Source organism: Anomalospiza imberbis, chromosome 4, assembly GCF_031753505.1.
Source record: "Anomalospiza imberbis isolate Cuckoo-Finch-1a 21T00152 chromosome 4, ASM3175350v1, whole genome shotgun sequence".
Taxonomy (NCBI): Eukaryota; Metazoa; Chordata; class Aves; order Passeriformes; family Viduidae; genus Anomalospiza; species Anomalospiza imberbis.
Genome location: NC_089684.1, coordinates 18,464,493 through 18,492,410, shown reverse-complemented (window position 1 = coordinate 18,492,410; position 27,918 = coordinate 18,464,493). Strand labels below are relative to the sequence as shown.

At 40.6% G+C, this 27,918-nt stretch overlaps 1 long non-coding RNA gene across 1 annotated transcript; it reads right to left on the bottom strand.

The window, feature by feature from the left end:
• LOC137472322 (uncharacterized) lies at positions 1-27,918 on the bottom strand. Its single transcript, XR_010998113.1, has 3 exons — positions 27,718-27,918; positions 1,546-1,671; positions 1-1,430 (listed from the first exon to the last, which is right to left on the bottom strand). It is a non-coding gene; the product is annotated as an uncharacterized lncRNA (long non-coding RNA).

Sequence of the window (27,918 nt, the reverse complement as noted above, 5' to 3'; positions counted from 1 at the left end):
TTTTGTTTGTTTATCTACACTGCCTCGTGGCTAAAATAATTGTGTTTCATTTTTTCTTTTCTAGTCACATCAGTGTTCACTAAAGCAGAAATAAGGATTAATTTAGTGAATGCACAATATTAAATAAGCTCGTCTGGTGAGTAGACATAACACTGAAATATGGGCAGCATAGAATTAAAAATCCACTTCATTTATCAGCAATGCAGCTTCCAAAGAGTATTCTTGGCTTTCAGACACCTAAGAAGCAGATTCTGATTAATACATGAACACCAAACAAGCAGAGGAAGCCCTAATGTACTGCCAAGGTTAGCTGATAAAAAGCATTGTTGGTGAGCACTCCTGCTTCAAGTGTTTCAGTGTTGGATCTACACTGGAGCTTTTAAAGGGTTACTACCAGCATAACGCTGGTAGAATAATCTGATAATAAATGTAAGTTCAGAACTCTTTGCAACTGCATCTGAAATCCCATAACTTGTAATTACAAGTCTGGATTGTGGGTCATTTTCACCTGTAGCACTCAGATTTTCTTTATGTGTCTGAAAAAGGGAAACATCTTTTACTTAAGAATGAAGTGCTTAAAAGACTTATCCCTGCTTTTTTTTAGCCCCTTCAGTTTTGGCAGTCTGAATCATGAACTATAATACCCATAATTTCATCTATGGTAGGTGCTAAGCTAAAACCACAGGCACTTTCCATTTGGAGTAAATTAAAAATAGCATCTCCAGTACACTGTAGTTACTGCAGCGTGTGGCTTCTGAAATATAAAACTAACTTCTGTCTTTGGAAGTTGAAGTCTAAACTGAGTGCAGTTTCACAAGTTCTGACTGTATTATACAGTTTTTAAATATAAATATGTGATTCTAAAATAAGTGTTCATACAAAACCCATCAACAAAACTCCAGAGATCTGATAAACATAAATTTAAGAAAATGCACCAGAGAAGAAATGTTTGTTGTGAGCATTTCAGCTATATAAAAAATGTGATATTTTAAAACCAGTTACAGAGAGGATAACTCTAAACCAGCTCCTCTGAGATTTATTGTTCAAATTGTGAATAAGTCTAGGGGCCAATGTGAAAAGGAAAAATGCTAGATGGAGAGTTGATAAGACACTTTCCCCATTACTAATCTGCAGAGCTCTACCATAAGATGTCTGTGGAAGATACCACAGAAGCATTCAAAATAGCAGAGTTTGTTTTGATGCAAAACATTATCAGTGTTTAGGGAATAGGTTAGGTAAATGAAGTTACTTTAGAAGTCAGCATCTATTAATAAATAGAAGGAAAACTTTCTTTATAGACAATTTGCTTGCATGATGCTTACATCTTCCCCTGAAGCATCCAGTGCTGACTACCACTGCAGATAGTGAGGACTTAGCTGGGGTCTTGATTTTATCCAGTCTGAAGCTGACACTCCTGAAGTCACATGCAGCTGTTGCATTCAACAAAAGCATCAGACTTCATTAAACATTTGCTTGTAACAGAAAATCTAAGAATCTTTGATAATTTAGAATAAACTGTTAGAGGTTTGTTTTTTAAAAACTCACCTTTGTGTTGCACCTATGTTTGCCCTTGATTTACTCATATTCATACAGGGCACTCAAGATCAGAGATCATATTTCTTTATGCCCTCCTCCATGAAAGCAGAAAGTAGTAACTGACCTGGTCACATACTGAAAACACATTAAAATAGCTTTAAAGTCTTTCCTTGCAAAAGAGAAGTTGCCTGAAAAATCAGATGCTAGACTAGGTGGCAACCCCCTAACTGAGAATAGGAACACCCCAGCCAGTTACAGCTGTGACAATGCTTTGTATTTTGGTTTACAGGTGTGAAATTGTAGAGATGTATGCTTGCTCCTCCCCATTTTAAAAGCATACTGTGGATGCACTGAGCTTTGCAGAAATGTCTCTACTAGGTCAAGAGCCAAATACCTGGCAAAGCAGGACCTTGAAGTTTTTAGGGTCTAGATCAAGTGAAGGGTTTCCTCAAGCAATTACTTTTCACTTAGCTGATGCTCAAGATGACAACCAAGAATCCAACCAAGTATTGAGTTAGAAGCAGACATCAGTGTTGAGCAATTGCTGAAAACAGATTACACTTGAAATCCAGACAACTTCAATTCAGGCTTTATTTCCAGCTGCAAAGCCCTGGCAGGGAGACACAGCTAGAGCTGAGCCTCGACCAGCTTGGCTGGGGATGCTGGACACATTAAACAGGGTGAACACACAACAAGTGCAAGCAGGCGGCCCTGGCCTCAACCCAGCAACAAAGATTCACACAAAACTGAAGGGAATGGAAGAAGGGGGCATGAAATGAGACAGCAGGGGCAAACCGTGCCTTCTTAGGGTATCACACAGGTGTTTGTAGCCCACAGGATCAATCTTAAAAGAGCGGAATCCAATTGCTCCTTGTTCCTGGCATAGCACGGGTGCTCCAGACCTAATCTACTGTTCATTCTCTAATCCCCACCTCCTCAATCAGTGAAAGGAATTAGGAGCTACCCTTGCAAATGAGCCATTTATAAGAAGAAAAACCATTTTGTACAATTGATTTATACTTGTGATTTAGAAGAAGCTTCTCCTCCCATCACACTTCAACCTCTCTAAAATAAAAAGTTACCAGGTGAAGCCTCTTTCAGCTGCCAAATAGGTTCTCAAAATATCAAGCTGAATTACAGATGGAAAACTTGCTGAAGGAGGAGCTGCTGCAGTTGTCGTTGTTCTTTGTGCTACATTTTATTCATTTTCAGGCCTATTAGCACTCCTCATCTTTCACTCCCATTCCTTCTTTTCACCCTGTTACAATACTTCTGCTTTCTTAAATGTCTGTGAATGAAAAGCAAATCCACTAGTCAGAATCAGAAAACAGATTCAGACCCTTGTGAGCAAAATGGGCAGTTTAAGCAACAGCTTGCCTTTGTCATTTGTTTTTTTGAGCACTGACAGCTTTTCCCCCTCATCCTAGGTAAAAGATTAGACTGAAGGAACCCAGCTCAGCCAGTTTTGCTTGTTCATCTGGGAAGGATTTGGGATGGGCTGGCCTCTGGAGGATGCCTTTTCACAAGAAATGTTCAGCCCACAACAGTGCCTTCTGTATGAGAGACATTCCTGTCCTTGATGTCTCACACCAGACACTCACAATGAATATGTCAAGCTTTTCCCCTCAGTCCCTCTGTGTCATCCCTACAAGTTAGCTGTCTCCTTTGCTCTCCCTTATTAGTTTGCCAGAAAAGTAGCTTTCAGCTTCTGTAGCCTTTAGAAAACAAAAACTTCACAGATCCCCTATTCAGTGTCCTGAAGAGTTTCATGGAGCAAGGACAAAATCCCTAAAGACTAATTCCTCTCAAAAAAAAAAATCCCCCTCTCTAGTTTAAACAGTAGGAAGACTTTGCTTGCAAAATGTTTGCTAATGAGTAAACAAAACTGGGGGGAAAGCAGGAGAAAGTAAAAAGAACATTCTGCAGGATTTAATGGCCAAATTTCTGCCTATCTTGCTACCATCATTTTCCCCTTTCTCTACAAGATCATCTTGGCTCAATCAAATGAACCAGTTTGGAAATCTAATTTGAATTCTTGAAAGCAACGCTATGTTATCATGATCCTCTCTGAGGTCAAATCTATTCTGTTTTATTTTTCAAAGTTTTCCAGCATGATAAGCACTGTAGCTGCATAATAAAAGGAACACAATTCTTACTTTATGGCAAATTTCCTTGAAAAAGAAAACAGCTCTGCATTGCTGTAGTTACTATGAATTTCAGCTTTTATAACGGACATTGGTGTGTTCATCAGTTTTCACAAGAGCCTTGTACTCCTGGCAGACATTCCATTATATACATGATCACATACACACACACACACATATGTAATGCTCAAAGAAGATTAATAAATTCAAAAGATGTCAAAGTGCAGCAAACTTGAGAATTACATCTTCTTAGTGCCAGTGCTTTGCTAAAGCCTATCTTTAAGTAGAACGGTAGTTGATGGATTTTGCAGGACTATAGGATAGCTCAAGCTTCTTAATTACTAAATATCAGTATTAGTTTCAAGTAGGCTGCTACACTGCTAAAAAAAAAAAAAAAACAAACTTAGAAAGCCCAGAAAATACAGCCAAAGTAATGGCAGATGAGTTGAATGCATTTGGCTATACACAGGAAGCACGAATTTCAAATTGCAGATCTAGTTCTCTAAGGATGATCTAATTCCCAAGGGATGGTGAATTCCCTGCAGACACAGAAATTACACACTGTGGTGGAACAGCATCACATCTCAGATATTGGCTGCAATCTTCTGAAAAGCCTGAGTGAGCCAGTTCTAAATAGCACTGAAATTAAATACACAAAGATAATTTCATTTTCTCGAACAAGCAGTTGAGCAGAGCCACTACCCACAGAGTAGTTAAGGTTGGTAGAGACCACTGAAAGTCATCTAGTCCAACCTCTTCACTCAAGCAGGATCCCCTAGAGCATGCTGTTCAAAATTGCATCCAGACAACTTTTTATTGCTTCCTGAGAAGGCGACTCCACAAACTCAAGTCAGTAGTGCTAAAACCTTGATACCATATTGCTCCACACTAAACACCTGGTTTCACTGGGGAGTTACTCCTATTCTTTTCACTTTTAAACTTTTGACATAATATGGAACTCTGGGGACTTACAGAACTCAAAAAAGGGGAAAAACAAGATAAATTTCTTTCGAGTAGATCACTATAACAGCACTGCAGGATGTTGCAGGAAGGAAGGCAGTGCTTTGTTCTAACAGATGTGATAGTAGTTCCTTCCCAATGGTATAGGGACTCTACTGCTCTTTCTAAGCACATGGGATGTTATTACACCCATCTTCATGCCAACACTGTACATTACCCACTCAAGGTCTTACACTAGAGCTATTCTGAAATAGATTTGAGCTTGGTGACTGGATCTAAGCAGCACAGCGAAACTTTTCTTTGCCAGGCAAGGTGCTACTCTTCAAACAGCTTTTATCTTCCAGTATTTAAAGCAGCTTGCAATGTTAGACTGAATCCTGAGGGAGGCAGGCTAACAAGGAAAACACAGGCAAGATGCTTAAACAAAAAACTCTGCACAGCAATGCAGCCCACAGCCTACAATTGGTCTCAGCTGTATTCAAAAATAGCACCAGTGCTGACAGAGCCTGGTGCTTGACAAATGCTCATTTCACAGTAGGCATAAACATATTCCTCTAGGTATGATCTTTTGCACCAAGCTTAAGAAACAGACTGTAACCATCCAGCTCCCATAGGCACATATTCATACACCTGTACACTGAGTTTCAGTCAAATATCTACCCACCACATCCCAATTTGGTAGACTAACAACTGATGTAGAAACTTCCATTTCTAGAGGCTTTGGAAAACCTGGAGCTGATTTATTCTCTGAGGTGCTGGGTGACTACAGGGGCAGGCAAGCAGAAAGGTCTTAGTGTCTAAGGCACAAAACTTGCTTTTAGTAGTGCCCCATGGCAAACTCAGTCCAGAGGTTAATGGATGAAAGACAACCAGTGAAGCCCTGCACCAGTTTTTCTACTAGCTCTCAGGTTTTTAAGTTCAGCAACCCTTTGTGGTTATGCTTTTTCCCACCCTTTTTAAAAGTTGGGAGCACGTCAAATTTCTTCAACAGTAAAATGTGGAGCTCAAGGAAAAGAAATCCAACTGTATTCCTCATTCTAACAGCCTGTAAGGGACATACTGAAAACCCTCCAGGCACAGTTTCCACACTAAGGCCCAGAACACAACTGTCAAAATTCAGGCTCGTTCACAGACAGGTTTCCCTGTTGGCAAACAGGATGCCAAGGAAGGGGGAATGGTTTCCTAGCCAACAGTATTCACTAAGCCAATGTTTACCTGGTGTCTTTAGAACAACGCCATAGTCAGAGACAAATGCAGTCCAGCTCTGTTCTCAAGATTTTCCCCAGTTTATTCAATATACTTAAGGCAACATACTCCACCAAAATGGAAACAGTCCACCCTCCCCAAAACTTACACCTCCCCACACCTCCCTCAAGGGAAACCATCAGAGAAGTGCTTTGAGTTAGGAAACCACTCCTGTTAGTGCATGCCTTGCTCCTTGTTTGGGACTTTGGATACGGGCATTCATAGGCTTTTCTGAACAGGTTTCCCTCAAACAGGTGCCTCATCCCGCTTCTTTCTCCAGCAGTACCTTTGTTCTGTGTCTTTTCAGTTTGGTCTAACAGTTCACTGAAACAGGTAGATTTTCCACATCAGATGAAAACAGGATCTCCCACATCAGCATTCCAAACTGGCTACATTATCAGAATACAAAAGAAAGTACTGAAACATGGAATTAAACCTTAAGACCATTTTTGAGACATTGTGGAACTAGCTATTGTAATCCCCTCCTCCAGTAATGAAAATGATGACTTATGTAACAAAATCATGAATCACTGATATTCTTTTGTTGTACTAGTGTATAATTATTCCTCAAAGCATCTCCCTGCATCTGATCGTGGATATTTGGACACCTTTTGACACATCTGAAGGCAAATATATACCAAGAGATGACATAAGCCTGTCTAATAAAATACTGCTTTTTACAATAGTTACAACAAGGGAATTATAGGTTGTTATTTTGTATTTGTTGACCAGAATGTCTTTTAACTACTTATTGTTGATTTACAAAACAATAACTCTCAATTTTAGAGATTCACAAAGCAAACAGGATGACTTGTTTTTCTGAAAAGAAAATTGCCCTGCAGATGTAGATGGTCATGCAATCAGTCTGGGGTGACAGCTGGTATTTAAATGGAAAATTAATTATTCTCAGTCTGTCAAAGCAGGGACCTCATCTTCCAAAGGAAGTGCGAGATTGCTTAAGACCCTGCATACCATGAAGTCCCTGTCAGGAAGAAGAAATGAGTGAGGTGAAACTAGAAATGTTCTTTCTCTATGAAAGCTGCAGCTCCCTTGCAAGCCCTGCTCCCCCAGTCTCAGGGGTGAGGGGACTATGCCCTGCAGGTCAGCAGAGGAGTGTCATTCGTGTAACAATGGTGACATTCCAACAGATCCTAGGCAGACAGTGTCTCACTGACAATGAGGGCTCACACTTGGCTCCTGCTCACACTCACCCTGGTGTGTACTTTCATAGCCTGCTTTTAAGCCCTGAGACATATCTGCAAAGATGAGAGAACGAGGCTGGTCAGAATCATGATTGCTCCCCACTGTGTCAATGCCAGTAGGTTATTTCACTCCAGAGCACTGCTAATCCCCTGGGACATCCCCCAGCTTGTTCTCAGGGGAGCTGCTCAGTCACTGGGTGCTCCTGCTTGGTGCCTAGGGAAACCAAAACCATTGTGTGCACTCTTCTGTGCATCCCACGTTCAGTTCCACTACCTTTCCCTGCCTGCTCCTGGCCAACAAGGACTACCTTACCCACAGTCACTGCACAACATAGCAGGGCACCCCAGAGCTACATTTCTGACAGCATTTTTGGAGGTCATTCATTCTGTATGTACCAAAGACAGATGGTCTATATGGATTTTTTTTTATTCTTGGACCATACGTATTTGTGATACTATGCTCAGGTTCTCTACTTGAGGAGTGTTTTGACAGCCAAGGCAGTTTGTTTTGTTTCAGAAAGAATTCAAAGCAGAATTATTTTAAAAGATAATAAAGCTAAATTTTGGGACAGCCCCATGTATTTCTAGGCAGAGACTCCCACGTATTTTAAGAGCTTCTCAAATAGGTATATGATCATCTTTAAATCATAAGCCTTTAAATTTCTGTAGGCCAAATAAATCCCCACTACTCTAGTACCTGATGTTGCCCCCATCCTTCCACAGCCTCACAATATCAAAAAGCACTACCAACCAAACTGGAGACGAACATAAGGTCCAGAGGAAATCAGGGCAACCCCTTATGCCTGGACTACAGCCAGCTTGCGAGAAGTCACTCAGGAAGCACCTAGCAGAGCTAGGAAGCAAGGATTAGGCATATATATATACTGATACATGTGTGCTAACACTATATTGCACCACCCCTCCCCTTCAGTGAAATATTCCATTTACTTTGTTTTCAGGCTCTATGCTTTGCCATACGGGGATTTTCACCAGGAAAGGAGTCTGTAAGAATCCATTCACACATACAGGAGCCATGCAGGTGAACACAGAATTTTAAAAGCACACTAGACATCACATATCTTTAATTTATCAGAAGTCTACCACAGACCATGCTTCATGCTCCTGCCAAAATGATGATCTGGATGCAGATCAGGGGCTCTGACTGCAGATGTTAGGAGTGCACCATTCCTAACAGATGCATAATCTGATTAAATATGAAATGCAATGATATTGTCAAAACCCATTAATCACTCTTTCAAGACACATTAACATAGGCCTAACTGACAGCTGTGATCATTTTAGTGTCTCTGCAGGTACTGTTGCTCATCAAAGTTACCCATTGGGTCTCAAAGAAGAAAAGGTATTCAGTATGCAGAATATTCTTCAGTGCACAGTACCAATATTACTTTAATGAAAAGTGTTGGTATTACTTATATTCCTGAAACTTTCTCTAGATTATTATCTGATTTCTATGTACTCCTCCTAATCTGCACCTTGTGCAGAAAATAGTGATAACTTGTCAAAAATAACTGGAAATTAGAAACAAACAGCAAGCATGGCAGGTCCATAAGAGAGGAGCACAGCAGGAAGAATTCATAGGGCTGTTGTGTCAGCTGAGATAGCCTCTCCTTTAACAGAGGCACCCAAATATTTAGCTTTTTGGCCTGGGAATGAAGTATACCTGCTCTCCCTTATTTTATCCCAGTGGGTCCAAAAGAGACAGGCCATGAATCCATCTCGATCCATGCTAAATTCTTTTATTCTGGCCTTCCATGCCTGTGATGCATCTACCACTGTAAACCATCCATTGCCAAAGATATCTGCATGCTTATGCACAACCAGAATTTATATCTACATCTGCTTTTAGCCTTTTTTTAGCTTAATTTGTTTGTTTCCAGCCTTATTATAGGCCTTTCTAGACCTCTGAAGTAGTAACATTGAATTCAGTGCAGGAGAAACAGCACCTCCCTGGACCAGTATACATTAGGAATGTCAACAGGAGATAGGATTTGGAAATAGTTGAGGGATCAGGTCCAACTGATTGGCACAGTAGGGACATGCCCATTTACTTTAAGAGTTTGGCCATGACAAGCTGCCCAAGAGCAATGGCTCGTTTACAGGAATGACCAACTGTGTATTGAGGAAAGGGCAATGAAGGCCAGTGTTTGTTCACAAAGCAAAACATTTTGGCAAATTTGACAGTAATAAAGTCTAGTGGCTACCATTACATTAGCATACCAGACTTCCCCAAGAAGATGATGACAAATAAAAAAGCACAGAACAATAATACTAAGATGTGCCATCTCACAGCAAGGGCTGATGTTCCATAACAGGCGGTGGCTAGGCATGGATATCTGCAAACATAAGGGGTTAAAACTGGAGAGAAAAGTTGCTACTTCCTAGCCCATTGGAAATTTGTTTCCCAATCCTGTGCCAGAGGAAACACCTCTCTTTAATCTCCTGCAATGTCTTTTTATTGCATTAATTTGTCCAGTGACACTTTGAGCCCACAGAAGCTTTCTGCATGTCCAAGTATCCTGTGGCAAGTACATCAAAAGCTTAACTACCCATTGCATGACAGATTAATATCTCCTTTAACTCTCCCTTAACTTTTACCTACTAGCCACCTACTAGGTTATCACGATGCCTTGTAGCTCTAATGCTAGAACAGGCAACATCCCACCCTTATTTTCATTCACCATATAATCCATTACTATGTACCTGTCACATCTTCAGTCATTTTTCAAATGTTTAACCATTGCTAAGTTGCAAAAACTACTCCATCATTTTTGTTTCTCTTATTTCCACTGTACTTCTCTATTTCCTCCCACCTCAGCCATCTCGTCAATCTTGGCCTCCATTCTGCAATTTACAGGATCAAATAGAGGATAAATTAGAAGCCTGAGAGTTTTGGAGGGGACCAAGATTGGCACAGCAGTCTACTGTGTATTGTTGATCAAAGGAAAAGAGTTTATATTGAAACCCTTCAAAGCAGGGATTTTTACTATGTATTTACACAGTACTTGTCTCAGTGGGACCTTGCCTTATCTAGGACTCAGGGGTGTTGTTCAAACAAATAATTAATAAATAGCTCAAATAGGTAGAACAGTGCTGGACAGGCATTTAAGGAGAATAAACACTTGTAGTTGTGGGCTTTCAGGCATGCTAAAACAAATATTAAGGTGGTGATAAGTGAAGGAAAGGACACAAGCATATTTTGTGAAGTGGCATGGAATGGCTTTTGTCATTGAGATGTTTCAGGTCAGCTGCATATAAATATATATACGCACATAACTGGCATACACAGAGACAGCAGTGTTTTGTACCATGTTGGTTGGACAAAATCCTTACAAAAAAGCCATCTTTCTGCACTGCCTCTTAATGCAAGACCATAAAGGCTTGAGAGATGCAGCACTATACAGCAGTGTCAGAAATAGTGGAGAGGCTTTTCTTAGCTTGAAACTGATGCACTGGGGACCAAGAAGTGTTAATGGGGACCAAGAACATCCACATTAGCCTTATGGAATTATGAGAGGATCACTAAAGTGAAAACTAACAAAACCTGCCATACAAAAAATTAGCAATATTCTCTTTATACTTACCTCATTGTAATCTAAGATTCTGTTTGCCTACATGATCAGAAAAAACATTCTGGATTGTGGTTCAAAACCACTTTAGAAACTGTTACTTGACACACCACAGCCTGAAGAATTCCTAATACCACCTTCTCAGTAAACACCTCTAATGATGTTCCACAAAAGCAGAACAGAAATCCATGTGACAGAGCAGCTAGAAGCATAATAAAGTCAGAGCATTCTAGAAAAAATGGGATTTTTTTTTTTTTCTCAGAAGGGATCCATTGGGAAATACTGACAGAAATCTTCCTTCTAGTCTACAATCTCAGCCATGGTCATGCTTCATTGGAACTGTTCTTGCAGTTTTGTTTTCCAAATTTGAATGTGCAAGGTGGAACTCTCCTGAACAAGTGCTTGCAGAAACTCACAGTAATGTCTGTTACTTCTAAGCAGAGGTTGCCATCCTGAAAGGTGCTGTGCATGAAGTTTTAATAGGAAATGCTGTCCCACAGGTGGAACTGAGAATGAGTTGTCTATGCATAGACAGTTTCTTAAATAATACATTTTAGCACCCATAAGTCTTCTTCTCCAGACCCTTCACCATCCTTATAGCCCTCCTTTGGACACTCTCTAACAGTTCAATTTCTTTTTGTATTGTGGCAGACAGAATTGCCCCCAGCACTGGAGGTGAGGCCACTCCAGTGCAGAGCAGAGCGGGACAATCCCCTCCTTTGCCCAGCTGGGGCCTTAAGTTCTAGCTTTGATATTTATCAGATTCTGTGTTGCTTTAGTGTGTAGTTCTGAGCTTCATATTAAGCAAATACTTAATATGAAGCTCAGTATATATCTTATTAAGTATATTATACTTAATACTTCAGAGTAGAGAAACCAATTCCTTTTCTAGCTTGGGACCAAGGGCAACGAATCCAAATCTCAGGCCCAAGAGCATAAACAACATGGACTAAAGAGAGAAAACAAGAAGGATGGGGCTTCATAATCTGAAGCTGTAATTGGACAATTAACTCCAATATACAGATGGACCAAAACTTACAAAAGTGGGAGACCTCATGACCAGTCGTCTATCTTGTGACCATTTTGGGTTCATCTTGGGTGTAGCCCTGGCCGGGCTCCTACACTGTCCAAGGTGTATCCATTGCGGCCTTTTAATAAAAACCTACTTTATTCTTTAACTCTGTCTAACCTCTGTTCTAGGTCAGCCTTCTCAAGGCATCAGTGATGCTGTGCCTGATGTCTCCCAGGACATGCTTGGCTCTCCTGGCTGCCAGGGCACAACAATTCATATTCAGCTTGCCATTGACCAGGACCTCCAGGTCCCTGTCTGTGGGACTGCATCCACATTATTAATGAAGGTGTTGAAGAGAACTGGGATGAGGATGGAGCCCTGCAGAACCCGACTAGTGACCAGTCACCAGCCTGATGTTACTCCATTCACTCTAACCCTTTGTGCCCAACCATTATAAACCATCTATTACAATCACTAAAGTTAGTATGAGAATTTGGGGCTTTCTGATCTCCATCTCAAACCAAAAGTCACTGTAATGGTAAAAGACTAGTACTCTCTCACACTCCGGATCATGCACTAACAATGCCATTTTTTGCATTTTTATTCAAAGCAGCTTTCAATGATGGTTCAATATTAAGGAACACTCAAATAGATGTATTCCCCCTCTCTAGATTCATGTTTCTTAAGAGCACAAAACCCTTCCACTGCAGAAAGCAGAGACACAAACATGTGATATTAGAATACTGACTTTGCCCTTCTTCAGGCCGCTGTAGTCTTGTAAAGGACTGGAAGAAAAATCTTGCCTTGCTGCCACCTCTGTGCAGAGATCACCAGAAATAATATTTTATTTCAAAGTAAGGCATGACCCTAGCCCGGCTCAGGATAACGGCACTGTGAATAGCACAGCTTGAGAGTGAGCCAAAGCATACTCAGAGACAGCCAGTCTCTTCTCAAGCATCCTTAACAGCCCACATGTCTGAAGGTGAAGATCATGGTAAAGAAAATATATTGGAAAGCCAGTGATAACACCATTTCCCACGGTTCCCTGTCATGGAAAAGTAATTCCATTATGCCAGCCGCTCCTGAGTCAATCACCAAGAGTGGAACTTGTGGAAGGTTTTTCTTTGTCCATGTATTTACACACACAGTTCCAAGAACTGACATGTAACCATACTTCTTTCACGTGGAGAAATATCCAGGCTCCCAGTGTCCTTTTCAAAAAAAAACAGGTTCTAAGAGGTTCAGCCTGTGAACTGTAGCACTGGTATTCTGGCAGGGACCATCTCCTCATGGTACAGTAGTCAGTACCCAGCTGAGGGCTGACTCAAACACTTGCTGGTTTTGGGTGACTCACCCAGTTAGGAGGTGACTCATTCCTTGAGGGCAGTGGTTTAACTCCCTCACAGACCCCAAAAATCTAAAGCAAGCCTTTAGCAGCTGCATCCATCCTGAACACAACTCACAAACTGAAAAAAACTCAGCAGCATGGGTACTTTCATTTTCATTCACCCTCCTGGAACTCACTAGTCTCTACTCAAACACTAAGGATCAAGGAATCCAAGGCATACACCTGTTATCTTGTTTTCTTTTAGAGACAGCAAGTTCCCAAATAAAAAACAGAAGCTTCATGGAAGAACAAGGTTTTATGCACTTGCAAAAATATATCATGCTGGAGCACAGGGAAAAGGGCTGCCAGGAGAGCAGGAAGCGATGTTACCCTTAACAGATCTGTACTGGTTTGCACCTCAGCAAAAAAACCTCTTCCACAGCAGGAGGCTGCTAAAAACTTCAGCAAGTTCAAGACAATATTTTCTTCCCACCGAGAAAAATACTGACAGGATCAAAGTATAATGAAAACCTCTGCATCTTAGAGGGGAAAACAAGAAAATCCAGGAACAGTCTGAAGCGAACCTGTTAATATAGAAAATCCCTGGAAGCAAAAACACTGGTAGTGGTTTTCTGGCCATTTTAAACTATGCACCTGTTCTGGGATCGACTTGCAACAAGCTGAAGAGGAGGGAAGGTGCTGCTGTGGTCACCTGGATGAAGAACAGCCCAGAGCTGCTATTTGTCCATTGTGCCTTACTGAACTAATGTAAGATTTTGGGATCTCACATTGACTGCCCATCAAATCCAAGGATTTAGACTAACTTTTATGAAAGCAATTTATTGGCTGGATTTGGACATAGCTAAAACATTTCAGGGAATCTGTGTGACTGATGCACAGCCTGAGAAAATTATTCTATTCTTATTCACCCCATATCAAGATGAATGCATGTAGAGTTTGTAACTGGAGCTATCTTTCAAATATCAAATTTAACACATAACTGTCACAGAAAAACAAATAGCCCACACAGCATAATCTACTGTGATAGCCAAAATCTGCTTAAAAGCAGGGCAAGAGTTGGAACAAAAAAATCTCTGCCAATTGTTGGTATTGGCAGAGTACAGTTCCTGGAATAACATTGCATAAGCAGGAGAATTACTCATAGAAGATAACATGGTCTGAATTTTTATTATTCTGGAATTTGCTGAAACACACAGCTTGGAGAGGAGAAGTCAGGCTGTTGATGTGTGTGACAATAGTTGGGAACATTGTCTGTATTTCAGAGACAACATGCTGTCCCCTTCAATAGCATCAGCTCCATATCTCCATATAATCACTCTAGTTTAAAATTAGAACAAGAGCCTGTGGCCAGAGAGTTTTAACACTTCTGCAGCACTTAAACAGTCAACATTTGGAAGAAAAAAATGGATCAGGTGATCCATAGTGCATGCACTTTGCTAGCTGTCAGGAGGTTAATGGTGTGCCTCAAGCACAAGGCTAAATTAGGATGTGAACACCTTAATCTGCAGTTGCAAATGCTGACAGCAATGGCACTTCATCAACTATTTTTGCAGTCTTATTTGCTGCATATCTCCCTGATTTCTTAAGCCTGTGCCACCAACCTTCCCTCATCTCCACATAAATTAGCTAAATGACCTCTTGTAGCCTGCTTGAAATGAAAATTGTCATCTGAAGGAGAAAATAGCTGTTCTAAATGTTTGCAGAGAATGGAGAGGGTGTTGAGGATTGCAAGATTTTCTGCAATACAAAATCTTCAAAACGTCCTGTGCCAGAAATTAGTCTTATCTGATATTCAGAGTCAAGTAATGAATAATTTTCCCTAAAAATAAAAAAAAAAAAACAAAAAAAAACAAACCAGTAGATCCCTTCCTTATATTTGAATTTAACATTTTCAGGTCTGTAATGCATAAAAAATCCTATGGATATTACTTCAGAAAAGAAAAATTTTTGTAGCAGAGCTGAAATTTACATGTTTATTACATGGGCTTTATAACACAGACTGTGCCATACTACTGAAACTAATGGATAAGAGGTGTCTGAGGAGCCACCATAAATGCACTGATACTATGCTCTAAAAGCTTTATTGCAGGAGTGCATTAAACAAAGCTGAATGATAGAAACAGCTTCAACTTTATCCTGGCACCATTTGAGGGGAAAGAGAGATAGTGAAATCACAAAATAGAAATTAATATATTTGTCACAAGTATAATATCAGCAATTCTCCAATTTCTTACATGTAGCCCTGAAAAGATTAATTTCAGGGCAACAACAGAAACAAGTCACAATGAATTTATCTGGAAGTAAATTTTCTCCTCCAGGATAGCTGCCTCTGAAGACATGACATGAAGAAGTTTCACCTAAACAGCAAAAAAAACCTCATCACAGGTCCTACGGCCCATCCGGTAGGATACGGGGATATCACCTCACTTCACCTGCTCTTACACAGTGACAGCAGAGAAATAGAGAGAAGGCTCTCAGGGTGCAAGAAATATGACACTGATTGTGAGGAGGATTATGATAAGACTTATAGCTAATAACAGTATCTAAATATTTCCAGTGCAGTATATGATACTCTAAAGGTTTATATTATAAAGTAGGTTTGGCTAGAAATGTACAGATTTGCAGTCTTTGGCCCTGCCGAAGTCACAATAACAGAGCACCTATGGAGCTACTTTGGAATTTGATCTCTGTGTGTGATCAGTCTTAGAGTTTGCTTTTACTCACCCACCCAAAGGTGAGTGTTCCTCATCCTCATGAGTGTTACCCATCTCTGGTCTGGATGTACCCTGCAGGCATCACTGTCAGTGTGAGGAATACACCTGGAAGCTGCCTGTAACCTTGGAGGGGCAGTTTGCACAGTTAGCCCAGTCTCCAGCAGCATTTTATACCCTTTGGAAGGGTGATGTGTACCAAAGTCAATTGCAATCCCCACAGCTTCCCCATCTCTGCAATGCATTTATTACCTGAGCATCCAGAAAACTCCTCTGGCAATTCCTACCTGGTGTTCTTAGGACAATTTCCACCTGGTATTCTTATCCTGGGACAATTCACACTGCCCATCAGGGACAGGAAAGGGAGAGGGGGGTGTGAATATGTGGGACAGGATACAAGAGAAGACCTGACCACCTTTCCTTGCCTGCAGTCACAACATCTCAAGATGCCAGTGGCCTTCTCCACTTCCAGGGCAGATACCTCCCCCTACACCCAGTTCCTCAATAACTCTACCAAAACTTGAGAGCCCTAGGAAACTGCAAAACCCATTTGCTCCAGCAAGCTGGGGTATCTCCTTGTTTATGCCTGCTTCCTCAGGAGGAAGGGAGGCTATACGGCAGGCGGCATGGGCAATGGAGAAATATAAAGGAGCATGATTGCCCTGAAAATTCTCATATTCAACTTGCTGTTGACCAGGACTCCCAGGTCCCTTTTCACAGTACTGCTCTCCATCATCTCGCTCCCCAGTCTGTACACACATCCAGAGTTGCCCCATCCCAGTGCAGAATCCAGCACTGGCCCTTGTTAAATTTATTTTTTTTTAATATATTATGGAGTGTCCCTATAATGCACCTATGCAATTCTATGCAAACTGGGTTAAATTTCATCCTTAGCTGAGTCATAAAACCAGACACAATGGAGAAAGAAAAATACTCATGTACTCAGGGTCACCTTTGTTCAGAAAGGCCATTAATACAAGGTTCCTAAGCAAGTACTTACATTTATGCCTGAAGATTCCCTTCAAATAATGATTTTCTAGATTGAAATCAAATCAAAAAAGAAAAAGCAGTATTCGTGTCCTGAGATTCTAAGTATAGCAACACCCAGCAAAGATTTAAGTGTCCTACAAGGGAAAACTTTCTAGTGTAAATTTAGAGTACTTCCTCCAAATAAATTTAGAGTACATCCACCAATTGCCAAGATGCTCATTCTTGCACTCTTGCCACAGGGCTATTGCTAACACCTTTTGCACTGAGATGCTTGGACTCATAGCAACTCAGTTCGGGTAGCCCTGGCCTCAGTATTCACTTGTTTTCATTAAGGCCCCATCAGTCAGAGAGGCAGTGTTCCCAGACCCCATGGAAGCTTTAGAAGGGACTGTTCTGCACAGCCATCAAATCTATTCTCTAGTTTTTGCACACACCTCAGAGGGACCCATGGTTTGAAAGAACTGGGACAGTGATTCCAATGGTTTTCATCACTGTCCCAGAGCCTGGTGAGATGCCCCCAGAATCACCCTCGCTAATTTCACAGAGATGCAGCAAAGGAGAGGTTTCAGGGAAGTAAAAGATTCATGACAGCCTAAGCAGCAGAGAGTGCTTCATCAGATATTTCCCAGTGTAATAGTGAGGGGCTTATTTATATTAGTTATTCAGAGCAGTAACCACTGGCAAACCTCCCACAGCAGGTTTGCTGAGTATTTTGCTGCCAGAGGAATTTTCATCTCTTTGGTGATTCCAGACCAGCAAGCAGAAGATGTAAGAAGATAACTTTCATTATTACAATAGAATGTTTTTTCATAGCAGTTGTTACCCCATTTGGAAAATACTGCTTGATATCCTGTAATCCCTCTGTATCTGTCATTTCAGTTTATTAGTTTCTCAAGTATATTCAAAGCTGTAAATGGAGAAACTGAGCTGTCTGTGTTTCAAATTGAAGATGGGAGGCAACTGACAAAATACCATGTAGCTGTTCCAGTTTAATAATCCCACATGGACAGACGATGCACCTACTATTTCTTTAGAAGCTTATTTCCCAAACTTGGCTATCATGCAGATGGTAAAATCTATTCTTTGAGGGTCAGGATTAAAGCCAGTGGAAAGTACCATGTAATTCTTTGAGGAAAAATAGCTATTACTGCTACCTGGAAGGTAATATCTATTTCCAATACAAAACACTCTACATTTTATGACAGCTAACATTTTCCCAAACCTTCCTAAGCAGCTAAACTTTAAAAAATAATCTAATTTCAGACACTGCACAGAAGCAGCAAACAAGTAAAGGTCAATATAACCACAAATGCTTTCCATGCTATATAATCCAAATAAACAGATGCTCTTACACGAAGGCCATTACCTCTCTTTAAAATCCCAAGTGCCTCAGCACCCAGAGCAGGACTTGGACACCCAGTCTGCCAAAACTCAAAAGTGAATGAAGAACTTCTGCACATGCCAAAGCTTTCCCAGCACAAGAAACCAAACACCTCCTGTGCCCAGCCTTCACAAGGATTCAGCACAGGTGGAGTCATACCTATGTCCTGTGAAGGGTCCTGGCATCCTCATTGTGGCCAGAGAAGTGGACATATTCCCCAGGGCTCACTGACATGATGCATCAATCAAGCCATGTAACTGATCTAACAGCGGCACTAGAAAAAATGCAGACCCCTCTGTGGCATCTCTCCAGCATGCCAGAGCATATGTAAAAATTGGCTAATGGTCTAAAACCAGAAAAATATTATCCCAGTGTGTCTTAGAATAGTTTCATTGTATTTATTACTTTGGAAATTATTAATTCATATAGATGGTGCGCTTTTATTTTTATTGGGAAAAAAAGGCATTTATTTTAACCCTACCACTAAAATACACTTGTTAAATGCAGCAGCAGTGCATTGTTGAGGACAAATGAATTTAAACATGAGGCTGACTCTATAAAACATCAGAATCACCCTTCCAAAGCAAAAAATGTTTTAAGGACATTTAAGTCTTTAAAAACAAAATTAGTCAGTGACTTAAAACATCTTCTCTTCATCACAAAAAAATGCAGTTCTCTAGCTCAGCTGTATTTCCGCTATTTATATACCTGCAAAACAGGCAGAGGCCAAAGTTCCACTTTTTATTATTCCCCTCATCTACAGAACTGGCTAACGCTCAGTTTTACCTGAAGGAATTTGCAGACTTAAGGTATGACCTGCTCGCCTGCTCATGGAAGCAAACTGTGATTATCAAAGAGAAATCCATGGGGCATTCACCATTAAAAACTGAATTAACAAGGCATTCTGCATTTCCTCTGTACAATTTTCTTTGAGGGAGGATTTAAGGGGTGCTCTGAACGTAGCAGCTCAATAAATACATTGCTGTGTCACAGCAAAGCTTCCAAAGCACATCCTGACCTACACATTGGCATGGTAGCACACCAAGGCAGGCATGTAGCACTTGCTAGCAAGGAACAGTACAATGCAAGACAAGGTCCTAAAGTTCCTCAAAATCTGGACCTTGGCCAATTTGTCTGGATAAAACAAACGCAGCTTTGAGCAACAGACAAGGGGGATCTTCCACACAGAAAACCATCAGGCATATTTGCCTCCTACCCCATCCCAAGAAGCTCAGATTGGACCACAGCCCAATACTTTGTGACGTCAGCAGGGAGAGGTGGAAGCATTAATGAGGGGTTTCCCTGACATTACAGCCAGAACACTCATTTCTACTGTCAGGGAAAGTTTAGAGTCTGTTGGGGTGGAGGTCGGGGGGATTGGTGGGGTTTTTGTACAATACAGCTTTTACCCCAAAGTTAATGCACTCTTCATAGACCTTTTTGGCTAGAAGATATCATGTTTTAAATCTAAATTCTCTGAAGAGGGATACACACTATCAATATCTTTGAGCAACTCACCACTGCAGACAGCAGGGAATTCTGCTCAGAAAAGAAATCAATGGCATAACCAAGCCTATGGTTGTTGGGACTGTTTTATATATATTGCTTTATAGCTTTAAAATGAATCCTGACATTGATCCTCAGAAAAAATAATGAAAAATTAAATGAAAAGGATAAAAAGATGACAAAATACTGCAGCCAAAAGGCTGGTAAGGCCAAAGACAGTAACGTATTGCGCTGCTGGAATATTAAATGTAGAATCCTGAATGTATCATAAAAACTTTGCTGAAAGCCCAGCAGGTGTTTGTGGGATTTGTCTGCATACTTTAATTATTTATTGTAGAAACAGTCTTAAAAAATAGAGTAGGGCTACCACTATTAGAAGTGAAGGACTACAGAAAGCTAGCCAAAGGGAAGATATTTGAAACCTCTCCACTTCTAAAAGGAAAGGGACCAGATTTCCTAAATCCTTCAAGTACATGAACAACCTTACCTATTCTGTGCAAAAAAACTAGCCAAGCACAGATGCTTTGCCAACATGCCAGTCCCAGAAGCTACAAAAAGAAAATCCAATTTTACTGGCTAAGAAGCCACCCCTACCTCTCCAAGCTTTAATGGAGTAGTGATTAATTGCACCAAAGTGGATCTGGCCCAGTCCTTTCAATGCAACACTATTGATTTACTCCTGCAGCACAAGTAGCCCACCAGATTTTGACATTGAAATATGATCTCCTTTAATGATGCCCTCTCTTACTAATATCTTCCAGCTTTCTCTGTTATTCATTCTGGGATTTAGATTTAATTTGGATGCTGTTATGTTGCATATACTTTTATTGTGCTCTGTTTACAAAATGATTCTTGCAATTAATTACAGTAATGAGATCATGGCTAAAAGACTCACAGAATGCTGATTAGATAATTAATGATTGGTTGTTTTTTTGTAGCATTTTATTGAATATATACTCGAGGTTGGTCTCTCCCCTTTCCTTTTTTGGTCTTTCTTGCCTGAGTTCTGATAGGTAATTGAATAAATGATTAGTGGGAAAGTAGATTACATGAATCATATTTAACCCCTTGGCACTTAGACAGGAATCCAGAGTAATATAATGTGAGGAATATATGAAATCAATTTCTTTGGTATTTTCATTGTAGTAATTACAGGCTGAAAATAGTTTTAAATCAGACATTAGTTCAAAATTGTCAGATAGGCCGGACCTGACATAAGGAAGCTTCTCTGTAGAAGCAAGTGATGTTAAAATAGTTGCCTGCCAGCAAGAACAGGACTGATCATCCTGAGAAGGGGCTGGCCAGGACAAAGCAGAGCTTGACCACTCAAACAAATGTGGCCAAGTTTACAGTCAAATGGCTGACCATGAAAAAACATTTTGTTTCTGGGCCTGGAATGGAAAGAAAATATCAGGTCACCCTTCCCCTACTCTCAGTAACCTCCTGTGAAGCCTTCAGCCATGCCAAAAGGCCCATTGCTCTTCAGGGCCAAGACATACCACAGGCAATAACAGTGCTGCCAGGAACTGGACGATGATCTGGCACAGTCAAATTCCAGACTGATCAAAACCACACATCCAAATGCTACTGACTCAATCTGGTTTGCTTTCAAAAGACTAGATTGACTAAAGGCCCAAAAGTGAGCACTTAGTCTGTGCTTATATGATGATACAGTCTAATTAAGATAACTCCCATCGACTTCAACCTCAACATGAGAGTCAAACACACAGATCTCCAGTAGGAATACAGAAAATGAGGAAACTGTTTCCAGGCCAGCAAAATAAAAGTACCCCAGCTATCTTCTTTTGATCAAGCCCCAGAGAGAGTCCTCTTCATATCTTGGTACTCTTTGGACCTCATAGCAAAAACCAGCCTTTATTTAGATAATTGGGCAAACTCCATTTGCAAAAATTAGCCAAAGGAAAGGGGCTGGGCAGACTTAACTATTATCTTATTGAAAAAGCAGAGCACACTTTCCCACTTATTTGGCTAGTTTCTTTTTTCAAGTCTCAAATTTTTAATTAAAAAGGATTGTTTTCAGAATTTTGTTGAAGTGTTTAGGTCTTCTTGAATAGCTGAAAGGAATGAGCAAGGAAAGCTATCACAGTTTCCTTTCAGCTTCTAATGTTGCCAACCAGATGAAATACAGAATAAGTCATCATGAAAGACTGATAAGTTACATTTATTTATGGGGACAAAGGTCTAAAATAAGAGTTATGTTGTCAGAGAAGGAATTGTGGTGGTTCCCAAATATTCTGTATAAAAGAAACACCGAGCCATGATCCATCTCCATCTGTCCCACAATTACTTCCATGTGATTTTTAATGCCAATAAGCACACATAGCATTCCCAGCAAAACACAAGATCTGACACAACATTTGAATTGGGTCCTACAATTGCAGGGAGTTTCAACAAGCCCAAGTGCCAGGTCCTGGCCTTTGGCCACGACTACCCCAGGTATTGCTACAGGCATAGGCAGAGTGGCTGAAAAGCTGCCCAGCAGAAAAGGACCTGGGGTTACTGGTCGACAGCAGCTGAACATGAGCCAGGGTGTGCCCCGGTGGCCAAGAAGGCCAGTGGCGTCCTGGCCTGGATCAAGAATAGTGGGGGCAGCAGGACCAGGGCAGTGATTGTCCCCCTGTTCTTCAGCACTGGTGAGGCTGCACCTCAAACCCTGTGTTCAGTTCTGGGTGTCTCACAAACAGAAGGACATTGAGGTGCTGGAACTTATCAAGAGAAGGGCAATGGAGCCCTGGAAGGGTCTGGATCATAAGTCTGATGAGGAACAGCTGAGAGACCTGAGACTGTTCAGCCTGGAGAAAAGAAGGTTCAGGGGCACTTTCTCATTCTCTACAACTATCTGAAAGCAGCTTGTATCAAGATGTGATCAGCCTCTTGTCACCAGTAAGAAATGGTAGGACTAGAGGAAATAGTCTCAAGTTGCACCAGTGAATGTTTAGATTAGATATTAGGGAAAATTTCTTCAAGGAAAGGGTGGTCAGGCATTGGAGCAGGCAGCTCAGGGAAGCAGAGAAACACAATCTCTAGTCAGAAGACTGTGGATGTGGCACTTAGGGACAAGGTTTAGTGGTGGACTCAGCAGTGCTAATGTTAATGGTTGGACTCTACTTTAGAGGTCTTTTCCTTAACAATTCTATAATTATTCCACTACTGAATCAAACCACCCAGATCATTGCATATGCCATGCCAACCTATTTTGAATACACTCTCAAACTGATTTAACGAACAAGGATGAATTATCCTGTCTCCATATACTACCAAAGACACAGGCCTCCACAGATAAATTCATACAAGACAGGCCTATTCACTCATGGACAAAGAGATTAAGCTATCAAATGCCCAAAGCACAAAACTTTCTTATCATCTTCCTGTATTTCTTCAGCTGTCAGCTCAGTAACTTTCCAATGAAACACAGATCTCTTACAATTCATTTTCAGAAGAGAAATAAACTAGTAGGAGAAAAGTCAGCAAGTTCTCTCCAGCCATCATCAAAAAAGAAACATTACCAAGTGGGTAGGAGAGCCATACATTTGAGGGAAATTGCATATTGCACACAATTTTTTTCTACACAGCATGATTATAGGCAATTAGCATACATGATTGCTAAGAACACAGTTTTAAGACCCTGGATAGAGCCGAATTTTGCCAGAATCCAATTCAAATCAGGGGGTATGAGGGTCACAATCTGTTCTGATTATATCATATGTTATAGATGTTTACAATATGTTTAAGATGAGGAACAGGAACACTACTAATGCAACACAAGGTTTTTCATGAGCTACAGTAACTGGATATCTTGGAGTAAAATCAAAGTCGAACAACATTACTTGTTTGGTGAGAATAGTTAACAGAGTTGCTCAAGATGCTTTTTGATAACCCACATACAGCACCTAACACCTGATGAGTCATTGCATTAAGATATTAAGGGATTAACATCTACCTTGAATGAGAAAAAGCATAAAAAGGATTTGATTTGATTTTATATATAACTGTCCTGCAGTTACACAACAGTCTGTGGCAGGCTGCTGGCAGCTCGCCTGCACTCTAACCACATTTGTCTTGTACTCCTGCAAAGCAGTTTTTTGCATACAAGATTTGAATGCCTTCTATAGCTCCCAGCTAAGAGCTAGACCCTTGCACTCACCCTAACTCACCTTCTATGACCAAGGTCTGAATGAACTGCACAGCAAGCCAGAAGTACATTTGAGAAGGTTTTTTTTTTTTTAAGTTTCTGGATACTCTAGATACTGCTGTTGTAGAATACCTGCTTGTAAACTAGCAGAGAAACTACTGTAGAAGACGACTCTGTGTCTGGCACTTCATTCATACAATGACATTCAAAGAAAGACATTGTTCCAGCATGGGTCCCTTCCATGGGATACGCTCCTTCAAGAACAGGCTGCTCTGGCATGACTCTTCTGACGGTCACCAGTCCTGACTGCAAACCAGCTCCAGTGTGGCTTCTCTCTCCACAGAGCCACAGGAGCCTCCTCTCTCCTGCCAAGGAGGCTGCTCCAGCATGGCCTTCCCATGAGTTAACAATCTCCTTTGGGCATCCACCTGCTCCACTGTGGACCTCCAGAAGCACAGCTGGCTAACCACTGTCTTCCCCATGGGCTGCAGGGGAATCACAGCTCCAATGCCCAGAGCACCTCCTGCCCCTCCTTCATTGACCTGTGTATGTGCAGGGCTGTTCCTCTCATGTGTTCTCACTGCTCTCTCTGGCTGCATTTGCTCTTGCACAGCTATTTCCCCCATTCTTAACTCTGTTATCCCAGAGGTGCTATCACCAGCACTGATGGGCTCGGCCTTGAAGAGCAGCGGGTCCATCTTGCAGCTGGCTGGCATTGGCTCTATCAAACATGGGGGAAGCTGATGCCCCCTTATCACAGAAGCCACCTCTGTAGCCACCTCCCACCTCTGAAACAGCCTGCTGGCTAAACCAAAGGCCAGTCACTTACTCATAATTATAAACCCAGGATGTCCCTGAATTGCCTACCACAGCACACATGATCCAGGCTTCCTGCTGTGAGTAAAGCTAAAAATAACTTTTAGCTCACCATATCTAGAATTCCAAATAGACGAAAAATAAGTAAATTTCATTAAACCAGGAAGAAGATATTTGAGCTTTGGTTTAAGTCATACATTTCACTACAAGCCGTTTCAGTCAGTCTTCCTTTTGGAAAACCCCATGGGTGTTTGGGTCAACCATTGAACAATTAGAGTAAGAGTGTCAGTCCAACAACTTGCCAAACTAATGTTTACATCAGGCAAACCTCTTAAGCTAAGGCTAACCTCTCCACCAAGAAGTATATTGTACAGTTAACCACTGGCACTGCAATTTCCCTTAAGTTGGAGTATATAGTTTGGGGAAAACCCATGAGCAATCTCACCATCTGAGATGAAAGTTGCTGAATATTTTGCCCTGAAGCCAGACTGCAAAGTGCTATAGAAGTAAGAGAAAAATCAGAAACCTGACAGGAGAAAATACTTGCAGCTGGTTCTTTTAAAAAGAACCCTGTACATCACAGATACCACAATAGCAACTTCTGTTCTTCTTAGTCATAAAACAGGGAAGCCAATACTACCTAAATATTCATCCCACTTCCACAAAGCAGTTGAAAACACCTATCATTCCATATATAACAACCTCAATCACACTACTGCTTAACTACCTGCTCCCTCCCTAGTTGCAGTCACACCACTTTGGTCCCTTGAAGGACAGTTAAACATAACATAAAAGCAGATGAAGTAGAGCCAAACAGTCATATTAAACTGAAGAGCAAGACTTCAGCTGAAGGATGCAGTTTCCCATCCACATATGGCAAGTGGATGTACCGAGTTTGCTTGACAAATACCACCTGATTTTTTTTTTTTTTTTTTTTTTTTTTTTTTTTTTTTTTTTATTTACTAGACATTTGAGATGGAAATCCTACTCCTTTGCCCTTATATACACTCAGGTCTAAACAGAAGATAATGACTTAGGTGGTCATTTACATCAGAACTCACACTTCACATTCACAGGCTATGAGGCATTTCCATGGTCTGTGCCATGTCTGATGTGATGAGCTAACTCCCAAATCAGTATTTCTTACTGTGATTAATAAGACATAAGGTAGACCTTATCAGCACACTACAGGAATTAAAAGCTTATTTTATAATTATTTGCCTGTTGACACACCACATTTATACTAGCAGATGCAGCATTAGTATGAGGAAGAAAAAAACTTTAAGCCCTAGGACCAGTACAAAATGGTGAAACCATAAAAATCAACTGGCCATCACAGCTATATGCTAAAGGAACATTATTCAATCTTTTTTTTTTTTTATTAGAGTAGCATCTATAAAAGAGAATTTTTTCAGGTGTTAATTACTAATTGAAGAAATACTATGCAAACATTGCCAACAAGTAAAATTATCAAAGGAAAACCCAGGCATGAGTTCAATTTCTTGAAGTTAAACCTGTGAAGGGGTTGAGTTTTACAGCATGAACAAGCACTTCTAGTGAAGTGAAACTTTCCTCAGATGCTGCACATTACAGAGAGAAAGGCACTAAAAATCACTTTTAAGTTGTCCAATGTAGCTTCTATATGCTACCTTTTTAAATTCTTCAGGTATATCCATGTTTGTCTTTTGCAAGTTTCAGAGAAGTTTTCCATTTGGGAGGCCTTAATTTCACCTTAATTTCAATTCTAGACTCAACAGCTAAAGAGACAATAACTCTTCAGAAGCGCATGACAGTTGCTTTCTGTGCTCTTCAGTCTCATTTAACATGAATATGTACAGTTAAGCAGAAAGAATCCATCCTTCCTATCCTACAACCTGCATATATCCTATCTACCACTGGTGAGACATTCATAAACCCCACATTTGGCTAAGAAAAAGTTTTCCCTGTTGGGGAATTATGAGCCCTATCTTTCCCACACACATATCACTCATCCTCCTCATCCAGGAGCATATAACTCATGGAGCAGTTTAAAACACTTACCAATTATTGTTTGCACAGCACAAGTCCTTAGGGACATTGCCAAGAAAGCACATTATCACACACACCACATAACAGGAGCAAGGAATCAATCACTAGAGACTTTGTCAAATGCCTCTACACACATCTAGATGGAGAACTTGCTATAAACAGATCAAAACCAGAATGAAATTAAGTGAAAGGGTTAAGTGTTATTGAGCAGGTTTACCAAAATATCACACTAGTAGCAAAAGGAAAGTCATTCAGTTCTGTGCAACTGTATCTGTGAGAAACCATTTCCAAGATTTTATTTAGGGAAAAGCATATATGAAGTCTTGGTGGCAGCCCCTGCTTTACACATAATAAACCCCAGGAAAGTGAAAGTTGATATACAGACCATCAAAGAGTCAAACAATCCTTTCAGGCTCATACATATGACCACATGCATCTTAAGACTCAGTTCTGCTATAAAACACCAGCTCACAAACAGAGAATATGAACAAAGTCCCTAGGTCATATCATAATATGATAAACAGTCTGAATCAAATCTCCAGACCTTTACAGGAATAAAAATATACATCAGTTAAGTTAATCACATCAAGCATTGTCAACAAACCACATTTCTTCTGCACTCGCCAAGAACCAAGTCTCTTTCCTGTGGTTTCTTGCATATGCTTCATTTTATGCACCTGAACCAGCACCAATACATCTATAAAATTCTCCTCAGCACGAAGTTCTGCATATGCTTAAGTAGAGAAACGAATCTTGATCAATATATTAGCAGCTCTGAATAGAAGCTCCCTGCATTGAGGATGAACCTGTACCTAGCAGGCAAAGCTTCACTAACAATTAGGGTAACAATCAGACTGCCCAAGGAAGACACAAAATTTCAACTAATTTTCTGAAACAACAATTTTCTGAAACAACTAATTTTCTGAAACAACTAATTGCAGCAGCCACCCTCTCTCTCTCTAATGCCCCAGGGGAAAAAAAAAAGCCCATTACTTATCAGAAAAACACATATATAGGATAAAGAAGGCCTTAAGAAGAAAAACCTACTGTGCTACTTCTCAAGAATAAACCAAATAGAGAAGAAACATCTCTACTTACTAGAATATGAAAAGAAGGTTTCTTCAGCTCCCAAAACTGAGAATCCTTATTGTCCACTTTATGTTTTATACATGCTCTAGTATCAGAGCTCACCTACACAGGTGAGAAGCCCTAGGCTACTCATGAACAACAGCTGCTTATGGAGAAAGCCCAATTATTTTGTTGACAAAAAGAAACCAAAGGACTTATTAACACCATTGC